General features: G+C 46.6%; 1 protein-coding gene and 2 non-coding genes across 5 annotated transcripts in view; all 3 read right to left on the bottom strand.

Annotated features, from left to right (window-relative positions):
* RCC1 (regulator of chromosome condensation 1) overlaps nt 1–9,055 on the bottom strand; it is a 34,860-nt gene extending 25,805 nt beyond the window's left edge. The window contains exons 1-3 of one of the 3 annotated variants that reach the window (XM_063667123.1): nt 8,936–9,055; nt 6,935–6,967; nt 4,933–6,263 (exon numbers count right to left, since the gene is read on the bottom strand). The gene's annotated coding sequence lies outside the window, so the exon portion shown is untranslated. The remainder of the gene's footprint in view (nt 1–4,932; nt 6,264–6,934; nt 6,968–8,935) is intronic. The other 2 variants (XM_063667124.1, XM_063667125.1) reach the window with 2 other exon arrangements.
* On the bottom strand, nt 6,331–6,534 carry LOC129023476 (small nucleolar RNA SNORA73 family). The gene has a single exon (XR_008496811.1). It is a non-coding gene; the product is annotated as a small nucleolar RNA SNORA73 family (small nucleolar RNA).
* Nucleotides 7,487–7,691, bottom strand: LOC129023478 (small nucleolar RNA SNORA73 family). The gene has a single exon (XR_008496812.1). It is a non-coding gene; the product is annotated as a small nucleolar RNA SNORA73 family (small nucleolar RNA).
* Nucleotides 9,056–14,810: the final 5,755 nt, after the last annotated feature.

Below are 14,810 nucleotides of genomic sequence, written 5' to 3' on the forward strand. Positions count from 1 at the left end.
AGATATACTGTTGTTTTGTTTTTGAGTCAGGGTTTGCTCTGTTACCCAGGCTGGAGTGCAGTGGTATAATCATAGCTCACCGCAGCCTCCACCTCTAGGGCTCAAGTGAGCCACCTCAGCCTCCCCAGTTGCTGGGACCACAGGAATATAGCACCACTCCTGGCTAATTTTTGTATTTTTTGTAGAGACAGGTTTTTGCTATGTTGCCTAGGCTATTGTTGTAACACTAGTCAAAAGAAAGCTGGTGGCCAGGTGTGGTGGCTCACACCTATGAACCCAGCAGTTTGGGAGGCCGAGGTAGGTGGATCACTTGAGGTCTGGAGTTGATGACCAGCCTGGCCAACATGGTGAAACCCCGTCTCTACTAAAAATACAAAAAAATTAGCTGGGCATGGTGGTGTGTGACTATAATTCCAGCTAATCCGGAGGCAGAAGTTGCAGTGAGCTGAAATTGTGCCACTGCACTCCGGCTTTGGCGACAGAGTGAGACTCTTGTCTAAAAAAAAAGAGGCCGGGCGTGGTGGCTCACACCTGTAATCCCAGCACTTTGGGAGGCCGAGGCGGGTGGATCACAAGGTCAGGAGATCCAGACCACGGTGAAACCCCATCTCTACAAAAAAATTAGCAGGGCGTGGTGGCAGGCACCTGTAGTCCCAGCTGCTGGGGAGGCTGAGGCAGGAGAATGGCGTGAACCCGGGAGGCGGAGCTTGCAGTGAGCCAAGATTGTGCCACTGCACTCCAGCCTGGGCGACAGAGCGAAACTCCATCTCACAAAAAACAAAAGAAAAAAGAAAGACGGAGGTATGCAGCTATGAGCAAATTGCTATTTTCTGAATTTGTTTATTATTAAAAAATAGAAACAAAGCCTATCTTACCATTTTGTGAAGATTTAAAAAAAAAGCTGGAGTGGCAGACAAAGCAGATTTTACAGCAGAGTATTTATTTAATTTATTATTTATTTTTTTATTTTATTATTATACTTTAAGTTTTAGGGTACATGTGCACAATGTGCAGGTTAGTTACATATGTATACATGTGCCATGCTGGTGTGCTGCACCCATTAACTCGTCATTTAGCATTGGGTATATCTCCTATAGCTATCCCTCCCCCCTCCCCCCACCCCACAACAGTCCCCAGAGTGTGATGTTCCCCTTCCTGTGTCCATGTGTTCTCATTGTTCAATTCCCACCTATGAGTGAGAATATGCGGTGTTGGTTTTTTGTTCTTGCAATAGTTTACTGAGAATGATGATTTCCAATTTCATCCATGTCCCTACAAAGGACATGAACTCATCATTTTTTATGGCTTACAGCAGAGTATTTAAAGGAGCCAATTAATCAAGAGACAAAATCTAAAACATATATATAACTAATAACAGAACTTCAAAATACATGAAGCAAAAACTGATAGAACTGCTAGGAGAAATATAAAAATCCACAATTATAGTTGGAGATTTCAATATCCCTCTCTTAATAAATGATAGAGCAAAGTAGGTATGAAACTAGCAAGAACAGCCGGGTGCTGTGGCTCATGCCTGTAATCCCAACACTTTGGGAGGCTGAGGCGGGCAGATCACCTGAGGTCAGGAGTTTGAAACCAGCCTGGCCAACTTGGTGAAACCCTGTCTCTACTAAAAATACAAAAATTAGCTGGCCAGGCGCGGTGGCTCACGCCTGTAATCCCAGCACTTTGGGAGGCTGAGGCAGGTGGTTCACCTGAGGTCAGGAGTTTGAGACCAGCCTGACCAACACGGAGAAACCCTGTCTCTACCAAAATACAAAATTAGCTGGGCGTGGTGGTGCAGACCTGCAATCCCAGCTACTCGGGCGGCTGAGGCAGGAGAATCGCTTGACCCAGGAGATGTAGGTTGCAGTGAGCCGAGATCACGCCATTGCACTCCAGCCTGGGCAACACGAGTGAAACTCCATCTCAAAATAAATAAATAAATAAATAATAAAAATAAAATACAAAAAGTAGCCGGGCATGGTGGTCCTAGCTACTCTGGAGGCTTAGGCAGGAGAATCACTTGAACCCAGGAGGCAGAGGTTGCAGTGAGCCAGGATTGTGCCACTGCACTCCAGCCTTTGGAGACTGCATCTCCAAAAAAAGAAACTAGCAAGGATAGATTTGAACAACACTAATACAACAACAATAATACACTTTCAAGTAGCCCATAGATCAAAGAAGGAATAGAAAAGGAACTCAAAAATATTTTGAAATGAATTAAAATGAAAACAAAACACACCAGAATTTTTGTGTTGTTAACAGTATCTGGAGGAAATTTATAGCACTAAATGCCTATATTAGAAAAAAAGAAAGGTCTCCAATCAATGAGCTCAGCTACTAGCTTAAGAAACTAGGAATAGATGAGCAAACTAACCCCAAAATAAGCAGAGGAAAGAAAATAATAAAGATAAAAACAGAAATCAATAAAAAAGAACACAGAAAAATCAAATCAACCCGTGCTTGCTATATGGCAGGCACAGTACAGGAATAAGTACTGAGTTTACATATGCAGTCTCTTGAGGATCCTCCGAGTAGGTTAGATGGACATAAAATGGAAAATAACCAGATCAGAATACTAATGACCATGAAAAATGATCAAGGTGCCAGCCTGCCTTCAAGAGCCAGTGAGGCCATTGTGGATCCTTAGGGAAAGGGGAGGTGAGGATAGTGGTTAAGAGATCAGGCTCTGCCAGGCATGGCGGCTCATGCCTGTAATCCCAGCACTTCGGGAGGCCAAGGTGAGTGGATCACCTGAGGTCAGGAGTTTGGGACCAGCCTGGCCAACATGGCAAAACCCTGTCTCTACTGAAAAAAAAAAACGAAAATTAGCTGGGTGCGGTGCAGACGCTTGTAATCCCAGCTACTTGGGAGGTGGAGGCAGGAGAATCGCTTGAATCCGGGAAGCAGAGGTAGCAGTGAGCCGAGATCACGCCATTGCACTCCAGCCTGGGAGACAAAGACTCCATCTCAAAAAAAAAAAAAAAAAAAAAAAAAAAGAGATCAGGCTTGAGGCTAGGCGCAGTGGCTCACGCCTGTAATCCCAACACTTTGGGATGCTGAGGCAGGTGGATCAGTTGAGGTCAGGAGTTTGAGACCAGCCTGGCTAACATGGTGAAACCCCTGTCTCTACTAAAAAATGCAAAAAAAAATTAGCCGGGCATGGTGGCGTGCGCCTGTAATCTCAGCTACTTGGGAGGCTGAGGTGGGAGAATTGCTGGAACCCGAGAGGCGGAGGTTGCAGCAAGCCAAGATGGCTCCATTGCACTCCCTCCTGGAGACAGAGTGAGAATCGATCTCAAAAAAAAAAATAAAATAAAATAAAAAGGGCTGGGTGTGGTGGTTGACGCCTGTAAACCCAGCATTTTGGGAGGCCAAGGCAGCTGGATCACGAGGTCAGGAGATGGAGACCATCCTGGCTAACATGGTGAAACCCCTTCTCTACTAAAAATACAAAAAAATTAGCCGGGTGTGGCAGCGTGTACCTGTAGTCCCAGCTGCTGGGGAGGCTGAGGCAGGAGAATGGCGTGAATCTGGGAGGCGGAGCTTGCAGTGAGCTGAGATTGTGCCACTGCACTCCAGCCTGGGCAACAGAGCGAGACTCTGTCTCAAAAAAAAAAAACAACAAAAAAAAACTGGATCCTTGGTTCCTGAGAAGTCACAAAAGAACATTAGTTAATAAGTGATCATGCTGCTGCACTCCATCTAGAGACCCTAAGAAGCTTTTCACAAATATCAACTCCTTTGTCCTTATTACAACTCCATGAGGTAGTTTATCATTCTTATCTTGTGAACATGAAATTGAGGCAGAGGGGCTAAGTAACTCACTCAAAGTCTCATGAACAGCAAGTGGTGGGATCAGGATTCAAACCCAGGCAGTCTAGTACTCCTAAGACAGGCAACCAATACTGTCTGCCTACACGAAGAACAAGGCCAGAAGTGCCTGTTCAGAAAGTCTAAAGGAAGGGGTATTGCAAGCTGAAGTTTAGCAGAATGGGACCTGAACACCTACTGACAGCTTTGCTTCAGCTGTACCTTGCAAGTCAATAGAAATTCATTCATTTCCTGCCCAGCACTGCAGTTACCCAACCCTACCTGAGAATATGAACTGAAAACATACTAAAACCACTGGTTCAGAAAAAAATCACTTTACTCAGGTGAGATCTATGTAGATACAGCAGGACACGGATGGGACTGGGCATACACAGAATGGGACTGACTCATCTGGCTTCTTCCTGAGCAGGGAACTTCATGCCTATTTCTGCAGAGGTGCCACTTCTAGTTGTGGACTTGGACAATTAGTCTTTTGGTTCCTGGGTTTCCCCATGGGAATATGCTGTGTTAAAGCCCACCTCAGCATTAATATGCCAAGTGCTTACCTAGAACAGTGCCTGGCACAGGTAAGCACAAATACAACTGGTTTAGGAAGATGCCTTTTGAGACTTAACTGTCACCAGGATGGAGTGCAGTGGCAAGGTCTCAGCTCAGTACAACCTCCATCTCCCGGGTTCCAGCAATTCTCCTGCCTCAGCCTCCTACAGGTGCACACCACCATGCCCAGTTGTTTTGTATTTTTAGTACAGACAGGGTTTCACCATGTTCGCCAGGATGTCTAGATGTTGCAATCCGCCTGCCTCAGCCTAAGTGCTGGGATTACAGGTGTGAGCCACCAAGCCTGGCTGCATCTAAGATGCCCTCTTAAACACTGCTTCACTCCTCTTAGCTTGTAAGAAAAACAAGCTGTTCCCCCACAATCATACCTAGTAACTAGCTTCCATTCTCAAACCAACCCTGCCCTCAACACCCTGACAAGCAAGCTCTATAGTCCGCCAAACTCCTATCTCACCCACCTCCCTCAAACCTGTCCCCATCAACTTCCAAATGGCTTAATGGCTGCCCCACCTCCCCTATGCCAGTAGGTAACTTTACCTTCCAGATGATCCCCCTTCAGTCCCCATCCTTCAGGGCACTGAACATTTATGTTGGCAGCCAGTGCAGGGGGCTTGACAAAGTTTCCATTATGACTCATGTCATGAGGCAAGCAATTCTGGCAATCTTCAGGCTGAGGTGCACCAGGTAGTAAAGGCTCATACAACTCATCCGCTAGGGATACCACAACCTCCCAATGCTACCATCGACTTTTCCTCCACTACATTGCAGGAAGCTAAAGAATCGGTCTAACAACTCATCTTGCACTCAACCCAAACTTACGGTCCTATTGGTCAGGACCTAATATCCATCTTCCCAATAAACTGCCAATAAAGGGAACCCAAGGCAGACCCACCTGAGACTAGGTTTCAGGGCCTTTAGAACTGAAGCTATCATGCTAGTTTCCTTCAGCAGTACCATTCATAGATTCTTGGCTGATGTCACCACAGCCATCTCCACAAAAATGAACCACAAACATGTACAGTCATTTATTTTAATTCATAAATACATTAACATAGCAGATTAAGCAATGTTAGGTAAATTACAGATACATTAGAGATCATTCAAAAGTGGCCGGGAAGGGTGGCTCACGCCTGTAATCCCAGCACTTTAGGAGGCCGAAGCGGGCAGATCACGAGGTCAGGAGTTGAGACCAGCCTGACCAATACGGTGAAACCTCTCTACTAAAAATACAAAAATCAGCCAGGTGTGGTGCTACACGCCTATAAGTCCCAGCTACTAGGAGGCTGAGGCAGGAGAATCTCCTGAACCTGGGAGGCAGAGGTTGCAGTGAGCGAGATCATGCCACTGCACTCCAGCCTGGGAGACAAACGAGGCTCCGTCTCAAAAAAAATAAAAACACAAAAGCAAAATACTCAAGGACTTTTAATATAACCACCAACACTGTGTGCCTTCTGGCCAAGCAGAGTCACTTCTGTGGTTCTTAAAGTGTGAATGAGGTGAAAGAACGTGCATTCCTAGCTAAATGCCAAATTCCAAAGCCTTCAGTACAAAACAGCAGACTTTCTGCAAAACGGGGTGACTTTTAAAAGAGGTATGAGGGCTGGGTGTGGTAGCTTACATTTGTAATCCCAGCTACTTGGGAGGCTGAGGTTGCAGCCAAGATCGCACCACTGCACTACAGCCTGAGCAACAGAGCAAGACTCTCAAAAGGAGGCATGCAATGCACCTCAATCTTTTGCTCCAAGTCTGCCAAAGATCGTCAGACCCTCCCTGTTAAAAAAAATCAGTTTACCTACTCTCCTTTCTATATAAAGGACCCTAAAATTAAATGTCAATGCCAAAATGTGAAGTGCAGATCGTCTTCTTTCCTAAAAGAAAAGAAAAAATGATTAGACCCCCGAAGATCCTACTTCAACGTAAAATCTAGTACACTAGACATGTTTCCTGCATGGTTTGTCTCCCCAGTCATTGTCCACAGGACTCTGGGAAGCTGTAGGAATATGCAGGCGCAGACACAAGGCCCAGCTTCATCTTCAACGTTGTGGAAAGGGACTGTACATCATGGGGCAAAGCCCTAAGCTCCCCTATGCCACTTGGACAGAGCCTGGGGAGAGTGACCTCCCAGGGTATCCACGTTGGAATGCTCATTAATGAGGAATTGGAGTAACTGACAAATCCAATATTGCTAATCACCCACAGTATTTTCAAGGGCTAGTATCTTTCTCAGCTCAGGCTACACATGTAGATAAAGCCAATTAGGCTTCCTACAGTTCACTCGGCCAACTTTTACTACATTGCACACTTTTAATGAGCCGACTAAAAAAAGCAATTTTTACAGAACAGAGCGTATGTTGAAGTTATGTCAACATGCCTACAAAAATGCAGCAAAGTTGGTATTTGGCTATTGCTCTGATAATGATTAAATGCCTCAGAGGTAAATCCTGACCAACTAGAATAAAAGTCTCTTCAATCCTATTTCCAGTACAGAAATCATTGACAAAGAGCTGATAAACAAAAAACAATTAGCAGATTTACTTACCAAATAAGAGTTACTTGGAATCCTTAACAAATCCTGCAAAACAACATATTAATCTATTAGTACAGCAAAACCCTGAACTTTTTCAATGAGGGGCCTCATGCTATCACCTGGGGTTGGAGTACAGTGGCACAATCATAGGTCACTCCTGGGCTCCAGCGATTCTCCTTCCTCCAGCTACCTATCATCATGCCTGGCTACTTTTTAGCCAATTTTTCTTAAACATGTATTAAGACTTCAATCCAGCCAGGTGCAGTGGCTCATGCCTGTAATCCCAGCACTTTGGGAGGCCAAAGGCTGGCGGATCACGAGGACCAACATGGTGAAACCCTGTCTCTACTAAAAATACAAAAATTAGCCGGGTGTGGTGGCCGGGGCCTGTAATCCCAGCTACTCAGGAGGCTGAGGCAGGAGAATCACTTAGCAGAATCACTTGAACCCGGGAGGCGGAGGCTGCAGTGGAGTGCGCCACTGCACTCCAGCCTGGGCAACAGAGAGACTCCATCTCCAAAAAAAAAAAAAGACAGACTTCAATCCAGATTCAGTGCTCTAGAAGGCTGTTTCCTGCATGGTTTGTCTCCCCAGTAATTGTCCACAGGACTCTGGGAAGCTGTAGGAATATGCAGGCGCAGACTCAAGGCCCAGCTTTATCTCCAACGTTGTGGAAAGGGACTGTACATCATGGGGCAGACCCCTATGCTCCCCTACGCCACTTGGACAGAGCCCGGGGAGAGTGACCTCCCGGGTATATCCACGTTGGACAATCAGTATAACGCATAAATTTACAGAATCTAATAGGAAACAATATCATCCATTCATGTTACTACAGATCTTAAACAAGAAAGCAAACGAGTTTCCACCCTGTCCAGAGCGGGGTGTTAAAAAAATCGGTTTCTAGACTGGTAACATGCATATTCAGCTATTCTAATTACTTTACAATAGGCGGTTAGTCCTATGCGGAAGGTACGGCAGAAGTAAAGACAACAATTAGGCCCAGCTATCCTAAATTCAAATGAAACACGTGGACTTGTTAATTACCCCCAAATTGGCCAGGCACGATGGCTCACTCCTGTAATCCTAAAAATATAAAAATAAAAATGATCCAAATCACAAAAATACGAGAAAGGAGAATTACGAAACGTAATGCTTCCAAATTATGAAAATCTTCGGCCTGGCGTGGCGGACCACAAGGTCAGGAGTTGGAGACCAGCCTGGCCAACATGGTGAAATCCCGTCTCTACTAAAAATACAAAAATAAGCCGGGCATGGTGGTACACGCCTGTAGTCCCAGCTACTCGGGAGGCTGCGGCAGGAGAATTGCTTGAGCCCAGCAGGCGGAGGTTGCAGTGGTGCGATCAAATAAAGAAAAATTGAGGAAATTCTTAAAGGCAAATTAGGATCCAGAATAAAACTGTGTGCAATTCCATTGAGAATGACAATGTGCCTACTATGAGGCAGTAAGATAAACAGTGGGGGTGGCGGTGCACCTTCAGAGACTCGGCGGGTCGGGCGGCAGCCCTGCGGGTCCCGAGGTCTCCATGGCCCACTTCTGGCCCAGGCCCGTCTAACGCGTACTTTAGTTGGGACGGATGCCGCCTAAGACACCCGTATATAGTTTTAAATTATATAATTTCCGGCCAGGCGCTGTGGCTCACGCCTGTAATCCCAGCACTTTGGAAGGCCGAGGGCGGTGGATCACCGGAGGTCAGGAGTTCAAAACCAGCCTGACCAACAGAGCGAAACCCTGTCTCCACTAAGAATACAAAAATTGGCCAGGCGTGGTGGCACGTGCCTGTAATCCGAGCTGCTGGAGAGGCTGAGCCACGAGAATCGCTTGAACCCGGCAGGCAGAGGTTGCAGCTAGCATTGCAGTCCGGCCTGCGTGACAAACCGACTCCGTCTCAAAAACAAAAGTAAATAAATAAATAAAATACTTTATGATCCTCCTAGTGAAGCTCGGCATTAGACGCATAACTCCGGTGGCAAGCATCTGATCACACTTACCAAGACGAAGAAGCGACGAATGCGAATCTGTCTCCAAAAGAGGGAGCAAACGCGAAGCATCCTTATTTAAACCTTACGAAGTGCCCGGAAGTCATGGAATGTCTATTGCGCGTGCGCAGAAGCATGCGCAGTTAGAGAATCAGAAACTCACTGAGATTTCTGGGAATCTACTGCAGATTGAGCCCCACCCCTTCCTGGCTCGAAGGCCTCTCGCGGTAGTGGATCCTTCCCGCGGGACCTTGCTGGGGAATGTACGTTACAGAAATAGGTTTGTAGGTATGTAGCTGCAGAGGACGTTTACTTCTGTGCAATCACTGGACTCAGTCTGTACGATATGCCCTTAGATAAACTGGCCAAAAAATTTTTGGAAGAGTCGAACGCGGTGGCTCACGCCTGTGATTACAGCAGCTCTGAAGGCCGCGAGGGGCGGATCGCTTGAAGCCAGGAGTTCGAGACCGGCCCGGGCAGCATGGCGAAACCCTGTCTCTACAAAAAATACAAAACATAAGCCGGGCGTGGTGCCGCGCACCTCCAGTACCAGCTACTCGGGAGGCTGAAGCATGAGAATCGTTTGAACCTGGGAGGCGGTGGTTGCAGTGAGCCGAGATCGCGCCAATGCATTCCATCCTGGTCGACAGAGCGAAACTCTGTCTCCAAATAAATAAGTAAAACGTTGGAATAATAGGAATGCAGAATGGAAAAAAAATACATATAGAGAAATACGGAGTATCAAAAGGAATTGAATCTGCCCTGTCACCTGTGAAAGAAATAATTTGATAAATGTGAAGGTAATTAAGATGAACGTGCCCCTAGACGAATCAGATAAAAGTTTAAAAACTCCAGGCCTGGCGCGGATAAAAATAAATAAAAATAAAAAATAAAAAACTCCTTTGCACAACAGTGTGAATGAATGTAATTAAAAGCACTGCCCTATACTCTTTCTTTTTTTTTTTCGAGATGGAGTTTTGCTCTGTCACCCAGGCTAGAGTGCAGTGGCGCGGTCTCGGCTCACTGCAACCCCCGCCTCCCGGGTTGAAGCGATTCTCCTGCCTCAGCCTCCCGAGGAGCTGGGATTACAGGTGCCCGCCACCGTGCCTGGCTAATTTTTGTATTTTTAGCAAGACGGGGTTTCACCATCTTGGCCAGGCTGGTCTCGAACTCCTGACCTCAAGCAATCCACCCGCCTCGGCCTCCAAAGTGCTGAGATTACAGGCATGAGCCAGCGCACCTGGCCTTTTTTTTTTTTTTTTTTTTTGAGACGGAGTCTCGCTCTGTCGCCCAGGCAGGAAGGAAGTGGCGTGATCTGGGCTCACTGCGACCTCCACCTCCCAGGTTCAAGCAATTCTCCTGCCTCAGCCACCCGAGTAGCTGGGACTATAGGCATGCCACCATGCCCGGCTAATTTTTGTATTTTTAGTAGAGATGGGGGTTTCACCATGTTGGCCAGGCTGCTCTCGAACTCCTCACCTCAAGTGATGCCCGCCTTGGCCTCCCAAAGTAGTGGGATTACAGGCGTGAGCCACCGCACCCGGCCCCCTATACATTTTAAACTAGTTAAAAATGGCAAGTTTTACGTATATTTTACCACACACAAACAAAACCCTCCAAATATGAAGTAGGCAAGTAAAGAATGCTTACGATATATAAACATGTGAAATGTTGCAAATATGATGGAATTTTTAGTACGGTGTAAGGTGGAAAAACGTTGGCTAGAGGGACACAGCTATCACAGCTGGGCTATCTTGAGTAGTAACGTTTATGGTGTTCCTCCTACATATTAGATTTTGTTCTGAATGCTTTATTACGTACATTATTTACTATCGCAGCAATTCTTTTTTTTTTTTTTTTCCAGGCTGGAGTGCAGTGGCTCGATCTGGGCTCACTGCATTCTCTGCCTCCTGGGTTCAAGCAATTCTCCTGCCTCAGCCTCCCGAGTAGCTGGGACTGCAGGCAAGTGTCACCACGCCCCACTAATTTTTGTATTTTCAGTAGAGACGGGGTTTCACCATATTGGCCAGGGTGGTCTTGAACTCCTGACCATGTGATCTGCCCGCCTTGACCTCCCAAAGTGCTGGGATTACAGGCATGAGCCACCGCGCCCGGCCTACAAATTTTTTTTTTTTTTTTGAGACGGAGTCTCGCTCTGTTGCCCAGGCTGGAGTGTAGTGGCGCGATCTCGGCTCACTGCAACCTCTGCCTCTCAGGTTCAAGCAATTCTCCTGCCTCAGCCTCCTGAGTAGCTGGGATTACAGGCGCCCGCCACCATGCCCAGCTAGTTTTTGTGTTTTTAGTAGAGACGGGGTTTCAGCATGTTGGTCAGGCTGGTCTTGAACCCCTGACCTCATGATCCACCCGCCTCGGCCTCCCAAAGTGCTGGGATTACAGGCGTGAGCCACTGCGCCCAACCCCGGCCTACAAAATTTTAAAAAAAAAGTTAGCTGAGTGTGGTGGCGCATTCCTGTAATCCTAGCTACTTATGAGGTGTGAGGATCACCTGAGCCCAGGAGATTGAGGCTGCAGTGAGTCGTGATCATGCCACTGCACTCCAGCCTGGACAACAGAGCAAGAACCTATCACACACACGCACACACACACAAAAAGACGTTTCTGATGTAGGGTTTGTCATCCCACTGGAATTGCGAGGTAAGAGAGGAACTTGAGAATACCAGAGTTTCAGGCTTAGGAGGCTGAGCATACTATGGTCTCTAGCCTTGATAAGTGGAAATGCAGGCAGTGGGGGAGGAGTAACGTCCACATTGGAGTATATATGAGTTACCTGAGTAACATCTGGTTGTATATAAGTCCAAAGAGCAATTAGATATATGGGGTTGGGGTTCCTGTAAGAAATCTGAGTTGGTGATAAAATATTTAGAAGTTGTAAGAATTAGCGTGGTGGCTAAAGTCGTCTTGGAAGAATGAGGAGAGTGATGGGAAGACATGAAACCCCAGCATTTATTTTATTTTGAGACAAGATCTCGCTCTGTTGTTGAGGTTGGAATGCAGTGGTGTGATCAAGACTACTGCAGCCTGGACCACCAGGGCTGAAATGATTCTCTAACCTCAGCCTCTTCTGAGTAACTGGAACTAGAGGCATGCACCACCATGCTCAGCTAATTGTTTAAATTTTTGGTAGAGATGGAGTCTCACTATACTGCCCAGGCTGGTCTTGAACTCCTGGCCTGAAGCGATCTGCCAGTCTTGGCCTCCGAAAGTGCTGGGATCACAGGCATGAGCCACCACACCTGGTAAAACACATCATTCATTTATTTGATTTTATTTATTTACTTTTGGATGGAGTCTCACTCTGTCACCCAGGCTGGAGTGCAGTGTTGTGATCTTGGCTCACTGCAACCTCCGCCTCCCGGGTTCAAGCAATTTTTGTGCCTCAGCCTCCCAAGTAGCTGGGACTACAGGCACATGCCACCACGCCCAGCTAATTTTTTTGTAGTTTTAGTAGAGATGGGGCTTCACCATGTTGGCCAGGTTGGTCTCGAACTCCTGACCTCAGGTGAACCACCTGCCTCGGCCTCCCAAAGTGCTGGGATTTACAGGCGTGAGCCATCGCACCTGGCCGAAAACCCAGCATTTAAATGATGTTCAAGAAAGAAGCCAGCAGCACAGAGAAAGGTCAGCCAGGGAAGGAGAACCAGAAGACAGTGGTGCCTCAGAAGCCGAGGAAGAAGAGTTTTGAGGACTAGGACATTGTCCAAAGCACCAAATGTTGCAAAGCAGCCAAGTGCAATAACCGAAGGCCTTTGGAAGTGGCAGTTAGCTGAGAAATCCCTGGTGACCACAGGAAAGCCATATTGGTTTGGATTTCGTTTAGATTTTAATGAGCTGAGTGAATATGGCCTTAGATAGGGAAAACAATGTGCACAGACCAGACGTTATGAAGCAAGGCCAAGAAGCCTGTTCAGTTTACATCTCCATCACTAGTTCTTCCTCTGTCAATCATTTAGCCCAGCTGCCTGGCCTGGGAACTTGGGTTGTTTAACATTGGAATAGATTTTGTGAAGGGAGTATAGGAAAAGCAGGAGAGAGGGTAATAGATTGAATAGAAATTGGGGTCACGGGAAGATTGTGTCTTTGTTGTGGGTGAGGGTAGGAAGGAGGTAAGCATTAAATAATTTATTTAATGCTCCCCCTCCCACAATCCTCACTGAGGACTGTGTGTCCTCAGTGCCAAATGAAGGAACATTAAAGCTGTTTGTTCCTGTCGGTTGACCTCTATGCTCTACATAGGAGGCAAAATTCTTTGGGGAAGAAATTAATAATATCCACACAAAACGACAGATGGAGCAAGAGGTCTGGGTTGCTGGTCATTCCTGGTTTTCCCTTCATGCCTCCTAGGGCTGAAATGGAATAGAACGTTGAAACAGTGGTGCTGGCTGTGTTTTGGCTTCAAGGATAGGATTTTCTTTGTTGCACATTGTCATCTTTTTATGCTTACTATTTCATCCTTTGCCTATTCGGTGTCCATTGGACCTGCTCCTCTTTTTTCAAGAGACAAAGTCTTTGTTGCCCAGGCTGGTATTGAACTCCTGGGCTCAAGTGATCCTTCCACCTCAGCTTCCCAAGCTGCTGGGACTACAGGTGTGCACCACTGCACCGGGCTGGACCTGCCTTTTCCTGGGGTACAGTTATATAAATCCACAGAGACCCAAAATTCATTCATTGTTTTGGCAAACACTGGGCAATCTTCATCTTCAAAACAGCTTTCTGGAGACAATTTAACCTCAAAAGGGCAATAGCAATTTGAGGCTTCTTTGGAGGGCTAGTAGAAGGACAATCTGGGAGCAGGTCAACACAAGCAGTTCTGACTCATGGTTTCTTTTAACTCTTGGTAAAGGGTGGTGCACTAAACAAGGCCAGTCTCTTAAGTGACAAATAGAAGTGAGTCATTGCTGAGGCCACCTGGACTGAAACTGGGCTGCCTGCCGGAAAAGATAACATGAAGTACTAAGTGTCCTGGGCCGGGTGCAGTGGCTCACGTCTGTAGTCCTAGCACTTTGGGAGGCTGAGGCAGGCGGATCACCTGAAGTCAGGAGTTCCAGACCAGCCTGGCCAACATGGTGAAACCCCGTCTCTACTAAAAATATAAAAAATTAGCCGGGGGTGGTGGCAGACGCCTGTACTCCAAGCTACTCAGGAGGCTGAGGCAGGAGAATTGCTTGAATCCGGGAGGCAGAAGTTGCAGTGAGCCGAGATCATGCCACTGCACTCCAGCCTGGGTGACAGAGCAAGACTCCATCCTGGGGAAAAAAAAAGAAAAAGTACTAAGTGTCTTTTTGTGATGTCATCTTGGGGGTCCAATTATATGTGGTTAATATAAATTCTTTTTTTTTTTCTGAGATGGAGTTTTGCTCTTGTTGCCCAGGCTGGAGTGCAATGGCGCGATCTCAGCTCACTGCAACCTCTGCCTCTTGGGTTCAAGTGATTCTCCTGCCTCAGCCTCCCGAGTAGCTGGGATTACAGGCATGTGTCACCACGCCTAGCTAATTTTGTATTTTTAGTAGAGATGGAATTTCTACCTGTTGGTCAGGCTGGTCTCAAAGTCCCGACCTCAGGTGATCTGCCTGCCTTGTCCTCCCAAAGTGCTGGGATTACAGGTGTGAGCCACCGCTCCTGGCTTACATATCTTTTTTTTTTTTTTTTAATTTTTGTATTTTTATTTTTATTTTTTTATTGTTATTTTTTTTTTATTTCTGAAGTATTTATTGATGATTCTTGGGTGTTTCTCGGAGAGGGGGATATGGGAGGGTCATAGGATAATAGTGGAGAGAAGGTCAGGAGATAAACACATGAACAAAGGTCTCTGGTTTTCCTAGGCAGAGGTCCCTGCGGCCTTCTGCAGTGTTTGTGCCCCTGGGTACTT

The sequence above is a fragment of the Pongo pygmaeus genome, chromosome 1, assembly GCF_028885625.2.
Source record: "Pongo pygmaeus isolate AG05252 chromosome 1, NHGRI_mPonPyg2-v2.0_pri, whole genome shotgun sequence".
Lineage (NCBI taxonomy): Eukaryota > Metazoa > Chordata > Mammalia > Primates > Hominidae > Pongo > Pongo pygmaeus.